This window comes from Molossus molossus, unplaced genomic scaffold, assembly GCF_014108415.1.
Source record: "Molossus molossus isolate mMolMol1 unplaced genomic scaffold, mMolMol1.p scaffold_m16_p_19, whole genome shotgun sequence".
Lineage (NCBI taxonomy): Eukaryota > Metazoa > Chordata > Mammalia > Chiroptera > Molossidae > Molossus > Molossus molossus.
The window spans coordinates 41,894,297-41,909,766 of record NW_023425354.1 but is presented as its reverse complement, the minus strand read 5'-3'; the positions used below and the strand labels follow the sequence as shown (position 1 = coordinate 41,909,766).

The 15,470-nt window shown below is 51.8% G+C and overlaps 1 protein-coding gene across 2 annotated transcripts in view; it reads right to left on the bottom strand.

Moving 5' to 3' along the window:
* The window catches only part of RPH3AL (rabphilin 3A like (without C2 domains)), a 113,069-nt gene extending 97,890 nt beyond the window's left edge, over nt 1–15,179 (bottom strand). For both annotated transcript variants that reach the window (XM_036268080.1, XM_036268081.1), the window contains exon 1: nt 15,127–15,179. The gene's annotated coding sequence lies outside the window, so the exon portion shown is untranslated. The remainder of the gene's footprint in view (nt 1–15,126) is intronic.
* Between the last annotated feature and the right edge of the window lie 291 nt (nt 15,180–15,470).

Below are 15,470 nucleotides of genomic sequence, written 5' to 3'. Positions count from 1 at the left end.
GGGCCCTGTGTCCTTTCTCTCCATCCTGGCACCAGGCCTGCTACAAAGTTGGTGTTCAAGGAATATCTGTTCCATCGCGAGGATTTCATCAGAGACGCCTCTCCCAGACCAGGAGGAATTCCGACAACAAGCTAGACGTCAGGGCAGAGATGGGCTCTAACCACCCGATGTGACTGCTCACTCACAGGCAGGACTCCCAGGGGTAGTCAGTGCCCATGAGCTCCGTCTGACAGCTGAGCAGCCCCCCCCGGGGCCAGTGTACCCATGAGGCTCCAGGTGCGCCTGCACCCCTGGGTGAGACAAGCCCAGGAGGCTGCATCCTTGAGTGCATCTAAACCCCGCAGCTCGGGGCTCAGGGGACCATACTGGAGGCATGGTGGGGGGGATGTTCGTGAGCCCAGGTAACTTTCTGTGGCAGATCTGTGAAAACGAACACATTTTTCCAGGGAGACCCAATTCCCGTCTCCCTAAAGTCAAAAGCTTGTCACCCTGGGTGTTAATCACTGCAGGCAAATGCTGTGGTCACAGCCAACTCTTCGTGGACCAACAGTCATACTAAGCCTCCTGCGGTTGTCTCCTGGGCACCGCAGACTATTAGAAAGAGAAAACACCCTAAAGTTGCTCATCACCCACCCCCAGATGAGGACTCAACATCTTAATGTAGGAGCTTCCCATTTTTCCTAGGTACTTGTGTACAGATTTTAAATGAAATTTGGTTCTTATTACACACACCATTCACTCTGCTTTCTTATCACATTACTAGAAGTCCTCAGAAACATGATTCTCGATTGTAACTCAGTGTTCCGGACACATGATCATTTTCCTGTTTGGAGGCACATAGATTATTTCCAGTTTTGTTCTGTTATTTTCAATACTAAAATGGATGTCCTGGGAGATAAGTCTTTGTGCCCATCTCCGGCTCTTTCCTTAGGATAAGTTCTCAAAAGGGAAAGGAAGTGTACTTTTCATGCATTTTTGAGACTTACTATAGTAATGCTCCCAGCCACTCAGAACTCGCAGCTGCAGCCTCTCCAAAGTGTGCCTACGATTGCTCACGACAAAAAGATCTGCTAACATGCATTTTGTATTTTTCTGGTCAGAGCTCAAAGATGGAAGGACTTATCTGTAAATTTCCAGTAAGTTTTCCTAATGCACAGTGCTCTAATCACTAAAAAAAAATGGCCTCCTCTCCACACATTCGAGTCGACTTAAAACAAGGCCTGTCCCCGCTAGCAGATGGGGGGCTCAGAATCTGCACAGGGGGCACCGGCCTTAAACCCTGTGAGCGGGCGGGCGGTCCACTAACACATCTACAGCCCCTCGACCTTCTCTGTGAAGGGTGGGGGTCTCCGCCTCCACCACAGGCTGCAGTGAGGATAAACGAGAGCCGACCCCACATCACACTGACCCACGAACACGCCGCTGTTTGACACCAACCCTCCCCCCTTACCACCACTTCGGCACAGTGTGGAAACACAGCCGGCAGCAGTCTCTAAGAGATACTGGACTTCAAAAAAGGTCCCCGGAGGGCAAAACCACCTGCCCGCAGAGAAGGATTTCACACTCCACGGGGTCTGCCCACCTACCAGGGCCAGGACGGGGCAGAGGCAATGCCCCCGCAGGGACAGCTCCTTTCACCCCGACCTGTTGGCTGGTGTGGCTCCCTCTCCCACCCTCGACCCTGGCATTTCCCGTCTCCTTGACTATTTCTGGGAAACGTTCACTGACAAACTGCACCGCTGGGCCCTCTCCCCGCCGGCTTGGTGTGGGTGGGCGGCCTCGTGGGAGGAGAAGACATGGGAGGGAGAGGTGGGCGGCAGGGAGGGCTGAAGGAAACCGCAGGTCCAGGAGGGGACACCGTGTGCAGAGGCAAACACGAGTCCCCACCTGTGCTGGACCCCTCCACGAGCGCGGGAGGTTTTCTCTGGGCCGCGAGCCCTGACGGATGAAATGCGTGTCCCGGCCCAGAGCGGCGGCCGACCCACAGACTCAGCCATAAGTGAATGCACACGGCCGAGTTCGCGGTGGTGGTTATGCAGCATTATCGTGGCGACATGTCACTCTTACAGGTGGCATTTGGTCCACAGAATCCCAAGCCTGCCCTCTGTATCTGGCCAAACCCCCTCCCAGAGCTGTTCGGAGTTTGCTTGCCAGGCTTGTGAGCAGTGGAAAGGCCAACAGGGGACCCGGGAGGCGAGCAAAACCGCGCCTGCTTCCCAGCCACGTGCCGCAGCAGGAGCCCGAGGAGGGGCCTGGGGAAGGCGCGGGGCCTTCTGGGCGCCTGTGGGGGCTGGGAAAGAGGCTCATGCTCCTGCCGAGCCTGAGCCCGTTAGTCACGCCTGCCCTGGGCGTGGGAGGGAGGGTGGCCGCACACTCGCCAACGCCAAGCTTGCCATTCCAGACAGGTAGCTGCGCAGCGGCCGGGGGCAGGGGAGCGGGTGAGGGCCGAAGGAGGGAGGAAAAGCAGGGACAGATATGAAAGAATACTTGCCACCAGCCAGTGCTTCCTGAGGCCTCAGACACCTGTGAGAGCCCACAGTGCTGCTACACCCAGGCATCAGTATTCCAGGGAACCCTTAGCAACGGCCCTGACATCTGTTCTGTTACTATGATACGGGAAACACGATAATAGCAGCAAGATAAGGTGAGCCGACACATCAACATTTCCGCCACCTGTCACCCACCCCCGGAGGATGAAAGACTCAGACACGAAGCCCGAAGGCCTGTTTGAAACCTGAAGGAGCCTCTCTGCCTCCCAGCTGATTGTGCACTTATGCACCAGGCAGGGCTCGGGGGTTCAGGAGACGAGAGGAGCCCCAGGGAAGCTACTGCCTGACAAATGTCCCTGGAACTCGCCCTGCCAGATCTGCTTCATCGGGTGACTCTTCCCTCCCCCTCCCAGTTTGATTCAATCAGCCTTTGGACCTCCAGGGCTCCCCTCGCCCCCTTCACCGGCAGCCAGAGAGGTCATCCTTAAATTAAAGCCTAGCGCAGGCCACGCTTAAAAACCCCTGCTTTAAAACCTGCAGAGGCTGCCCTGGCTGGTTTGGCTCAGCGGTTAGCGCGTCGGCCCACGGACCAATGAGTCCCAGGTTCGATTCCGGTCAAGGGCACGTACCTTGGTTACAGTTCATCCCTGGGCCTGGGCCTGGCCCTGGCTGGGGTTGTGTGGGAGGCAGCCAGTTGATGTGTCCCTCTCACATTGATGCTTCTCTCTTTCCCTCCCTCTCCCTCACCCCCACTCTATCTGAAGATAAACAGAAAAATATCCTCGGGTAAGGATTAAAAAAAACAACCTTCAATGGCTCCCCACCGCCACAGGAAAATACCCAGGCTGTACTCTAGGTCACCCATGAGTAGGCCCAAAGTACCTTCCAGCGTCACCTGCCACCACGTTCCTCCACAAAACTCATGCTCCAGTCACCAGGAACTCGGACACACTCTGTGCTCGGCCTTGTCTCCTGGACTTATGGGAACCTTCCTGCAGCCTGTCCACCTGCAGGGCCCAGCAGCCCACCCTGGGAACGCTCCAGCTCCTCCCCCATCTCCCTTTCGAAATCAACCCCACTGCCTCCCCCAGCACTGCATTCTGCCTTGTATCATAGGGGCACTCTCCCTTGTCCCCTACGGAGGCAGCAGCTCTCAGGGTGCATCTTGGTGGCCCTGGGCTAGCACCAGGCCCGAAGCATGACACGTGTCCAGCACATTCTCTAACTTTCAAGAGTTCGCCACAGCCCAGGGACTAATGCCTGGCCGCCCCGGCCTGGAATGTGAGGTCCTGCAGTGTGAGCTCTCACTCCTTAACCTGCCTTCCTCCCAGCCACACGCCGGGCGTGCACCGAGCAGGGCTCACCTGTGACACCTGCCTCTGCAAAGTGACACCAACTGAAACCACGGAAAGCTAGAAAGGACTCCAACTTGAGGAACAGTCAAGAAAGGCACCACTGGGCACAGTCAATGTCTAAATGACAAAGCACCTGGAAAGGGCTATAGCAAGGTGCAAGAAGCGGACCCAACCCTGACTGGAGCTGCTCATTGGTTAGGGTGTCGGCCTTCATACCAAAGGGTCACAGGTTCCATTCCCAGTCACAGGCACGTACCTGGGTTGCAGGTTCGATCCCCAGCCCTGGTCGGGGTTGTGTGGGAGGCCACCAATCGATGTGCCTCTCTCTCTCGTTCTCTCTCTCTCTCTCTCTCCCCCTCTCTCTCTCCCCCTGCCCCTATCCCTTCCACTCTCTCTAAAAATCAATGGAAAAATATCCTCGGGTGAGGACTAACAAAAGAAGAAGAAGAAGAAGAAGCGGAACCAAACATAGGCGTTCTGACAGCACAGACACTGTGCAGACGTGCAGAGCTCATGTTGAATGGAGCGGGCTTTGGGATTAGTGGTGAATTTATTTAGTGATCCTTTTCTAAGAAGCATTTAGTAAGAGTCAGGCCAAGGAGGGCACCCTCCCTGTCCTGGGCCTCCTGCTTAGATTCCTCCTCCTGGGTAGGGCTCTCTAAAACCCTACGGCCCCTGCTCCGAGTCCTGCCTCCTTTTTCGTCTGTGCCCTTGGAGAAGCAGTCACCTGGACGCCCCATAGCCCGTTTTGCGGCACATCCCTGCTGGGTCACAGAGCCAAGCATCTGCTGTTGTCCTCAGAAGGACGAGCAGCAGCCACTTTTGGCTTCATTACGCTCATGCATTCAACAAACATGCACCAGGCACCTGCCTGGCATCTCAGCCGCTGGGTGACCAAGGGTCATTTTTTGCACCCCCAGAAGACCTCCCGGGGTGCACAGCTGGGAGGCCTCACTTATCACTGCAGGGTCTTCCCCTCCCCAGGAGAGTAAATCCTTACCTAACACCCATTCCGGTGGACCCAAATCCCTGCCTGTCCAGTCAAACTGAAACCCTTTCCCACTACCAGGCTGAAATGCTGTGCACAGCCTCCAACCCAGAGGAGCCCGAAGCATTCCCCTCGTCCCCTCGTCCCCTCTCCCTTCCAGGGCCAGCCCTCCGATGTCATCGGCCACAGACCCCGCCTGTGTGTCCCAGAGGCTCCACTCACTTCCTCATTCCTGAAAGGCCTGAATCAGGGCAGGGAGAAGCCCCGAATCAAGGTGATCACAGAGTTAAGGATACGGGGTAACCAGACTTCTCGGGCAAGGGTCAACTCGGGAACACACAGGAAGGAGGGAAGACGCCCAGGCCGGCCACGGGGCCCAGCGTGTCCCCACTGGACACACGAAATCAGTCTTCTAATTAGGGCCTCGGTAACAAATGACCACAAGCTTGGAGGCTTAAGGCAGTTCTAGAGCCCAGAAGTCCAGAACCAAGATGTGAGCGGGCAGGGTTCTCTCCGAGGGATCTAGGGAAGAGTCTGCCGGGCCCCTCAGCTGCTGCCTTCTGCCGGCCCTCCGCAGCCACCCTGGGCTTGCACTGGAGCGCTCCAACCCCGGTCTTCACCTTCACTGGCCTTCTTTCCTCCGCCCCTCCATGGGGCCACGTCCCTGCATCTCTTGTCTTCAAGGGCCGCCTTCCCTCTGTGCCTCTTCTTACAAGGACACTTAGCACATCAGATTAAAACGAAAGGAGATGCCAATATGACCTCATCTTCACCAATTACATCTGCAACGCTGCCATCTCCAAAGGAGGTCACGTTCGGAGGTTCTGGGTGTTAGGACTTCACAAACCTTCTGGGGGACACAATTCACCCCATTGGACAGGGGGAAAGCAGGACCCAGAGCCTCACCTTGGGGGTGGGGACAGCAGGCACAGCGGAGCCCTCGAGTGTGTGCGTGGATGTTTAAGCTGTCCTAAAGTGCCCCCTGGAGCTCCTGGGTGCTGAGGACCAGGGCAGGGTCTGAACCGCAGGCAGGGAGCTGCCATGCTGGATGGAGGACGACCTCCTCTGGGCACTGCGACCTCAGAGTTCCCAACAGGCGGGCCGTGAACTTGGATGGGAGCAAATCATCTCTTTATTGTCATTAACCTACAACTGAAATTTTCTACTTCTTTTATTTACGAATATCAGCAACACACCACAGCATTATTAGTACCTGTGCCTGGGTCAACAACGGAATCTCAGCGACTTTTATATCACAATACAGAGTTGCAGATATGCCAAAATATTATTTATGCTCATCATTACTTTTAAATTGTAACAGTTACTAGACCTACTGCAAGGCTGTTTACGTAATGCTTCAATGAAGAAGCACACAGATTGCTATATCAAAAGTGGTTTTTTTTATCCTCACTGAGGATATTTTTCCATTTTTTGTTCAGATAGAGGGAGAGGGAGAGAGAGAAAGATCGACGTGAAAAAGACACATCGAGTGGCTGCCACCAGCACGATCAACTAAGGCCGGGGACAAACTGCAACTGAGGTACGTGCCCTCAGCGGGAACCGAATCCGGGTCTCTCCGGACCGCAGGCTGACACTCTAACTGCTGAGCCAAACCGACCAGGGCTCAAAAGTTTGTTTTTTAAAAACATATTCTGATAACTGTAAGTCAGTACAATTGGTTTCTTCTGGAACCAGTTTATACATTTAAAACCATTATTTTGAGAAAGGTTCCATAGGATTCACCAGAATGTCAAAAAAGGGGTCGACACACCGAAAGAACAGGAGATGGAATCTGAACTCGACAGCAGGGTTATCAGAATGAGTCAAGCCTTCGGGTAGGCAGGTGTCCGTGCCCCAGGGAGTCTCTGCTCAGCAAAGGTCTCCGTCCTCCCAGGGCCGCCAGGCACCTGGCCTGGGGCACGCAGGGAGGAGTGAATGCTGTTTGCCTTTTAGTGCCGAAACACAAGTCTTTTTCCATGTTTGCAATTTGCGTGTGCGTGTGCACGTGTGTGTGTGTAAAGTCCCAGGCAAACAGGATTTTTGCAAAGAAAATCTGATTTTCGATCACACCCACGAGCTGCTTGTTGGAGGCACCCAAGAGAAAACGCTCTATGAAGCAGAGAAGCTTCTGGAAGAAGACAGACCCACCCTTCTCACCTGCTTGGTAACGTCCCAGTCCTCAGGTATGCTGACAGGCAGCCCTCCAGGTCCCCAGGAGCCGCTGCCCACACTGCTGGCTTCCCAGTGGCCCCTGCACAGCCCCCTGGGAACACCAGCTCTCAGGTGGCTCTGCGGGGCCCTGCCAGGGACTGCATCCTCCTTCCGCCCGCGTCGGTGGAGCTGGGCAGAGACCCTGGCCCTGGCTGTTTGCTCAAAGCCAGTAGCCACGGCGACTCCCAGCTGACCCGGCCTGCTGTCTGCGGGCCAGCTGTCCCCGCTCCTTCATGGAAATACAAACAGACGTTTCTCTGTTCCGACTCCAAGGTTAAGTACCGTGCTGCCTGGAGACCAGCTGTCAACTTCTCTGCACACGCCCTGCTCCGCTAGCACAGGTGACGACCCCACACAAGTGGGGGCGCCCGCTGGAGGGAAACTGAGAGTGAGAGGGGGCACCCCCAGAACGTGGTATGGTACAGAGAAGATTAGCAGGAGAAAGGCTGACAGAACCACTAGCATTTTGCCCGGGGTTTTCAAAGCTTTTAGGAGGAGCCCACAAATTAAAACATGCCTGTGTATGCCCAGCTTGACCCTGAGCTACCAAACGGGGAGGAACAGCAGCCAGCTGGGCAGGAAACCAACTGCCTACCTGCTGGGTGCCTGCCCCAGGCTGACCACCTGACGCTTATCACAATCCCGAGAGGATGGCATGCCCACCTCTCTTCCAGAGGAGGGGCTCAGACCCAACTTCGGGAGGCAAAGCGTCTCTCTCAAAGCCACCCACCTGGCCCTTGGTGCTCAGGTTGGCTCAAATGACTGGGCCCAGGTACTTTCTATCACCCTCTCTGCGTCCAAGGAGCCCTGGCTTCACCATTTGGCACCAATGGAAGCAACAAGCCTGGGGGTATTCTCCAAGCACCTACATGTTCCCGGAACTCAGGAGTGTGCCGGGAGTTCACAGAACTGAGACCAGCAGGAACTGGCCACCCAGGAGTTCCGAGAAGGCTCCCTCCCCGGCATCTTCACAAACGCTCACTCCTCACCTCTTCCCAGCACGTCCCGGTGCCCGGTGCTTTATGAATATGTCTGACCGCTCCCGCTGGACCAAGTGCTTCCTGAATGCAGGACACACCTTGTGCCTGGATGATACTCAAGACAGGTGCACTGGATTAGACTCGACAGGCCAGAAATGAGCCCATACATCAATGATTAACTGATTTCCAATAAGGGTGTCAAGACCATTCGACGGGGAAAGAAGAGTCTTTTCAACAAACGGTAAGAACAAAGTTGGACCCTGACATCTAAAAAATTTCATTCTAAACGGATCAAAAATCTAAAGGTAAGAGCTAAAACTGTAAAACTCTTAGAAAAAAATATGGGGTGAATCTTCACGAACTCAGATTTGGAGGTGGTTTCTTAGATGTTAACAACAAAAGCAAAAGTAGATGAACTGGACGTCATCAATATTAAAACTGCACCAAATGACACTGTCGAGAAGGTGAAAAGACAACCAGCAGTTGGGGAAAATACCTGCAAATCCTGCACCTGATAAAGGTCTGGAACCTAGTAAATATACAAAACTCTGACAGCCCGGCTGGTGTGGCTCAGTGGTTGAGCGTCAACCCATGTACCAAGAGATTGCTGTTTGGATTCCTGGTCAGGGCACATGCGCAGGTTGTGGGCCCGATCCCCAGTGGGGGGCATGCAGGAGGACACCAGTCGATGTTGATGTTCCTATTTCTCTCTCCCTCTCTAAAAATTAATAAAGGAAAAAAAAAATCTTTAAGAAAAACTCTGACAACTCAATAATAACAAGATGACTCAATTAAAAATGGGCAAAGGAGCCCTGGCCGGTTTGACTCAGCGGTTAGAGCGTCGGCCTGCGGTCCGGAGAGACCCGGGTTCGGTTCCTGCTAAGGGCGCGTACCTCGGTTGCAGTTTGTCCCCGGCCCTGGTCGGTTGTGCGGGTGGCAGCCACTCGATGTGTCCCTTTCACATCAATGTTTCTCTCTCTCTCTCTGTTCCTCTCTCTCCCTCCCACTCTACCTGAACAAAAAATGGAAAAATGTCCTCCGGTGAGGATTAAAAAAAAAAAAAAAATGGGCAAAGGAGACGAGAAGACATTTCTCTAAAGAGGATATAGAGATGCCCAAAAGCACATGAAAAGATGCTAAACATCATTAGCCATCGGGGAAATGCAAATCAAAACCACAATGAGGTACCACTTCATACATACCCACTAGGATGGCTATAACTTAAGAAAATGGAAACTAATAAGCACTGCTAAGGATATGGAGAAACTGGAACCCCTGTACATTGTTGGCATGAATGTAAAATGGTGCAGCCACTGTGGAAGTTTGGCAGTTCCTCAAAATGTTAAATATAAAATTACTGTCTGACCCAACAATTCCACTGGGTATATACCCAAAAGAACTGAAAATAAGTGTTCGAACAAAAGCTTGCTCACAAATGTTCATAGCAGCACTATACACAACAGCCGAAAGGTGGAAACAACAGATGACTGGATAAACAAATAGGGTAAAAACCATACAGCGGAATATTATTCAGCCATGAAAAAGGACAAAGTCCTGATTACTGCTACAACATGAAAGAACCTTGAAAACCTCATGCTAAAAGAAGTCAGTAACAAAAGAGCACAAGCATATGATTCTATTTCTATGAAATGTCCAGAATAAGCAAATCTCTAGAGACAGAAAGTAGATTTGTGGTTGTCTGGGCTTCCTGGGGAGAGAGCGGGTAATGAATAGCTAAAGAACATGGGGTTTCTCTTTGGGGTGATGAATATGTTCTAAAACTGGCTGTGGTGATGGTTCTATCTATCAGTACTAAAAACCACAGAATGGTATACTTTAAATGTGTAGTATGTGAATTATATTCAATAAACTGTTTAAAAAATCATGGAGCACAGTGAAGAATGAACCTGGGGTCTGAACAGGGCAACCAGGTACATTCTCCAAGGGACCAAGAGCTGACCACATACATTTTACCATCAACCTCAGATGACAGGGAAAGATTAAGTGCAAATTAACCTCAATAAAAAAACAACAACAACATAAAAACAAAAAACAGATGGTGCATTTGTGAAAACTCCATAGGAGAGGGGCAGGGGGAAGAGAGAGAGAAAGAAAGCAAATATGGCCAGATGCTAAGAACTGCTAAATCTAGGTGAAGGGACAACAGGTTTTCTCTGTATTACCTATCTGTCCAGCTTTTCTTTAATGTTTCAAAACTCTCCCAATAAAAACGTTCATAATGTACTCTCAATGGCTGAAGCTCAAACCATCTGAGCAACAAAAGAAATAACTATTGTATTGGATTATAACCCATAATAAGATAAATATCTATGCATCTTTATGATAAAAATAATTGAATAAGTAAACAGGGAAGAGGGGCAGCTCTCTCTTACTGAAGAGTTTGATTAGTCGACGCAGAAGGAACGAAGGAACAGAAGAGTCACCGTTAAAACCCCACTGTAACAACTACCACAGACAGATCCGTGGGCGGATGGATGTTTGCATAGCCTCAAAGTATCTCCCCAAGATAGTTATTACAAAAGAAAAAATAGAACATTACAGGGCAGAAACAGGCAGACGTTACCTTCACAAGTGATCGAGACTCACTAGAGAATGGACAAACGGACACGGTGCACCCTCGATACGACGCACAGAGGAGGACACGATGTCGCGCCCGCAGGATTCTCCCCAGAAATGCCCAGCCCCGATCTAACCACAAAAAAAATCAAACAAACCCCAACTGAGGGACACTCTATGAAATACCTGGCCGGTACTCTTCCAAAATGTGAAGGTCGTGAAAGACAAGGAAAAAATGAGGAGCCAGTGTACTGTTCTGTGTCAACAGGATATGCAAGGGGGGAGCGTGGTCAGCAACTCTGCACCATTTTTGCAACTTTCAAGTAAGTCTAAAATTATTTCTAAATAAAAAGCTTTTAAAATTCTTGTAATTAAAAAACACCTTTGCATTAAAGGTGTCCATTGTTTGGAATCACTTACGCTAAGGGATACGTGCTGTGATGTGGCTGGATCGGATGGTGCCAGCCGGGGCGCATCCTCTCCCTGCCGGAAGCAGTAGCGACTCCCACCTGGGGAAGGTGAGGGGGACCCCGGATGTGACTGCGGGGTCCCCACCCAGGGCATCTGGGCTGGAGGGAGCAGGCATGCTGAGGAAGCAGTGAGCCTGTCTGCCAGGCTCTCTGCTTATTTCTGAGACAAGGGAAGGCTCCACAGAGGGGAAAAAGGACAATAAGTCAGAATTGAGAAAACGAACAGGGCAAACGCGGCCTTCTTTGTGTCGAGCACTTTATATGACTTACTGTTTGAAACGACTGCATTTGATATTCTGTGCTTTAAAATGACACGGATGATATATTGAATAACATTTAAAATAACTTTCCAGTCTACTCAGTAGCTTACTTTAACTAGTTTCACTTTAACAGCGAGTAGGATCACTCAGGCGCCTTCCCCTCTCCCATGAACTGGGTAATGAAGACCACCCTTGCTTGTCTCCTCACCACCATCCACGCGTTAATTTGTTCGCTCCCAGAGCACGGTGGTGTGCTCACTGACCCACCAGCCGCCGGGGACGCTGACTGGCTTCCAGGAAGGGAAAAGACAAGCGTGGTAAAAGGTTAATCATACAATCTAAGTGGTGGGTGTGTAGGTGGTTGCGGTAAAATTCTTTCAATTTTGCTTTATATTTAAATTTTTTCCTAGTAAATTATTGTTTTAAAAGAGTAAAATTACAAATGGGTATTTTGGGCACGTTTGAAATTTCTCTCCATAGCAATCCCCGAGGGCTTCACGGAGGAGGAGCGTCGGGTGGAGGGCTAACGGGAACAGGTCGGAACTTGGCAGGCACGAGGCAGGCATTTCAGGAAGAAAATCATCCTGGTAGAACTGCCAGAAAGAAGGGGACTCTCTGGACAGTAACGCAGAGCTGGACAGTAACTCAGAGAACAGCTAGCTAAGGTCACAATTAGGACACAAGGCTCCCGGGCACCGACGTAGGTTCGGTGGGATCAGAGACCTTGGAACTCCTGGGAGCACATGAAAGCAGCAGAGTGCACCTTGCTTCTCCATTTTCATCTGAGTAAGGCTAATGACAGAGGAACGTGAACACGGGTCCCCCCAGCCCCTACACACACACATCTCCCAACATCCGGGGCAGGAGAGTGGCCACAGACAGCCAGCCCAAAGGCGAACCGTCCCTGCCGTCATTCTGTGCCACATATAATATTTCAAACAATGCTTATCTCCACCCTGGGATACCCTCCCAAAAGTATCTCCCAGGAAAGTTGTGTTCAGAACTTTGCAAACCCCAGTTTTATATAATAACAGCAGTAACAGCAGCTGATACGTATACAGCACCTTGCCTGCACCATAGCTCATGTAACCCCCAACACAGCACTGTTGGGTACATCAGTGACCCCAGTACATGCACGGTACAGTCCCACACCCAGACGGGAAAACCGACAGTGAGTTCTCCCGAGTTACGTATCTTGTCCACAGTCTCGCTCCCGCAGACAGTACCGGCGTGCGAGTTTGGAATCGGGGTCTGCTACTTCCCGCTGTACAATTTGGGGACTAGTTAAATTCCCCCACACCCTGTTTTCCCTTGTGTACAGTGGAGAGGAGAACAGCTCCCTCAACAGGTTTTGTCCACGGTGAACTCGGATAACAGAGTAAAATAACCAAACACAGTGCCCAGCACACAGTAGACCCATCAGGAAAAAAATCCTGATTAAAAAAAAACACCCAAAACCTGCTTTTTAAGTCAAGCCCATCTCTGAACCTCTGGTCAACTTCTCTGCACTAGAAGGAGGAAATGGGAGAGTTAAACAAAAAATACCTATGACCCAGATGACCACAGGCCCAGGGGTGAATGGAATCTTGGCCTGGGGCCCTCGGCCAGGCTGCCGGGGTCAAACTGTAGGGCAGGAAACGTGCGCTTCCTCCTGCTCCAGGAACGCCGTGCTCCGGCCCGACAGCGCTTCCTGCAGCTGACCCCGCCCACTTCCCCCAGAACATTCCACACTGAGCCAGGAGACACCAGGAAGAGGCCAACGGGCTCAGCTGGAAAGATGGGCACCCCCTTCCAGGCCACCTCTGACCTGCGCCCTTGCCTAGCTCCCACTGCCTCCCCACAGAAAGACCAAGGATTGGCTCAGCCACCCAGACCTGTCTCTCCATTGTCTCCAGGCTGCCCACTAGAGCCTGTGGGTGGGAGTCGGGCTGGGTAGCTGGGCTGCTGGTCCTCAGCCATGGCCCTAGTTTGGCCTCTTACTCTCTTTCCTTAGGCCCCTGACTGGTCATCCTGCTTCTAGGCTGGGTACCCACTACAGAGAAATGAGTCACTTCAAGGACAGTCATATACCACTCCCCTCCTCAAGCACCTTCAATGGCTCCCACTGCCCCCTGAACTAAGTTCAGAGACTACACCCTGAGATTCATGGTCTTCCTTCCTCAAGAGAGTCCAAATTCACCCTCCAGTCCCCACAAGACTCATATGTTGGAACCAAAATGGATTATGCACATACATTTCTTAAGTCTGTAAATATAAATTCCCCTCTCCCACCTCCACCTCCTGGATCCTACTCCTCCCCACCTCCACCTGACTCTTACATGAGCCCTTTCCTTTCCACGTCTCTGAATTCCTCCACAACGCTCTTCCCAAAGTTTGGGTACCGGCATGCCACCTGCCATCCCCACATGGACTCCATAATGTTCTTTTTTATTTTTTAATCCTCACCCGAGGATATTTTTCTATTTATCTTCAGATAGAGGGGGAGGGAGAAAGGGGAGGAAGAAAGAGAGAGAAACATACCGATTTTTGCATTTATCTTCAAAATGCAAAAGTGGGAGGGAGAGAGGGGGGAAGAGAGAGAGAGAAACATCGATGTGTCTCTCTCACATCAACTGGTTGCCACCCACACGACCCCAACCCAGGCTAGGGACAAACTGCAACCAAGGTACGTGCTCCTAGCAGGAACCGAACCTGGGACTCTCCAGTCCACAGGTCGACGCTCTAACCGCTGAACCAAACCAGCCAGGGCCAATTCACTCTTTTACTTACATTTATTTTCAAAGAAAAATGTGTATCTCGCCCTGGCCGGTTTGGCTCGCAGTTAGAGCGTCGGCCTGCGGTCCTGAGAGACCCGGGTTCGGTTCCCATTAGGGGCACGTACCTCGGTTGCAGTTTGTCCCCGGCCCTGGTCGGTCGTGCGGGTGGCAGCCACTCGATGTGTTCCTTTCACGTCGATGTTTCTCTCTCTCTCTCTGTTCCTCTCTCACCATTCCATTCTACCTGAACAAAAAATGGAAAAATGTCCTCGGGTGAGAAAAAAAAAAATGTGTATCTCCACCATAAATAGAAAACCATATCATCTGCCATACACAGAAGGCAAATGAAGAAAAAAGTTATGTTCTAATATACATGAAAATATTTTAAATGCTTATATTTATAATACACTGAACATCACTGAATAACAGACTCCAAACCCTCTCTCACACGCCAAGCGATGCTGCCTTGCGCTTTAGTTTTGCCTCCTTCTCGCCCTTGTTTTTTCTGGTCCTGTCTTAGTTATCTGGCGACTTGTCACAGTCTTGTCCTGGTTCACCCCAACGAGCACTTGAGGGCACAGGTCCTGCAGCCCCTCATACACATAGCATGACATGTAGTAAAAACATTTATGGAACAAATGCCCCAATTTGCTCAGTCATATTAACATGGTGCCATTCTCTGCCTGACCCCAGGCCCACCTGCTGTCCAACTTTCTACCAAAATACACCTGCCCTCCGCATACCACCCCCAAATCGATCCCTGACCACTGGGGTCTCTCGGAGCATGGCACAGAGAGTGTAGCGACTCTCAAGGAGGTGCCTGGACGGTCCTAGCTCTTCAGAGTTAGAAGCAGCAGGACCCGGGGCAACAGAGAAAAGCAAGTCTCCAGTCAACCATTAACCAACACTCTCCAGCTGACACACCCTTCCCGGGAACTAGCAAAGTTCTGGGGAAACCCTGTGTGAACTGGGCCCTGGCTCCAGGAAATACAAAAGTCACCTTCCTGTCCCCTCGGAGCCAGAGACCCCAAAACACCTACCAGGAACGAGGGGGCTTCTCCGGGGCCTGCCCCTGCTGGTGCAGGAGGAGGCGGCCACTCTCCCGCCCACACGCAGTTGCCAGGGGCGACCCTGATGAAGATCTGAATCACTCAGACTTGAGTCAATAAGAGGCAGCTACCAGGAAGGCCCAGCTGGAGCCAAACCAAGGCCTGGATTCTGCTCGGTGCAGGAGGCCCAGCCAAGGCCAGCCCACGGCCACTTCGCTGGCGACCGATTCCCCTGACAACACGGTCATCTAAAAGTGCACAGGCACAGGACATTTCCTGTTAGAGGGAGGCCTCTGCCGGAACGCTTGCATCCTTTTTGGTGTGACCTTTTTAGT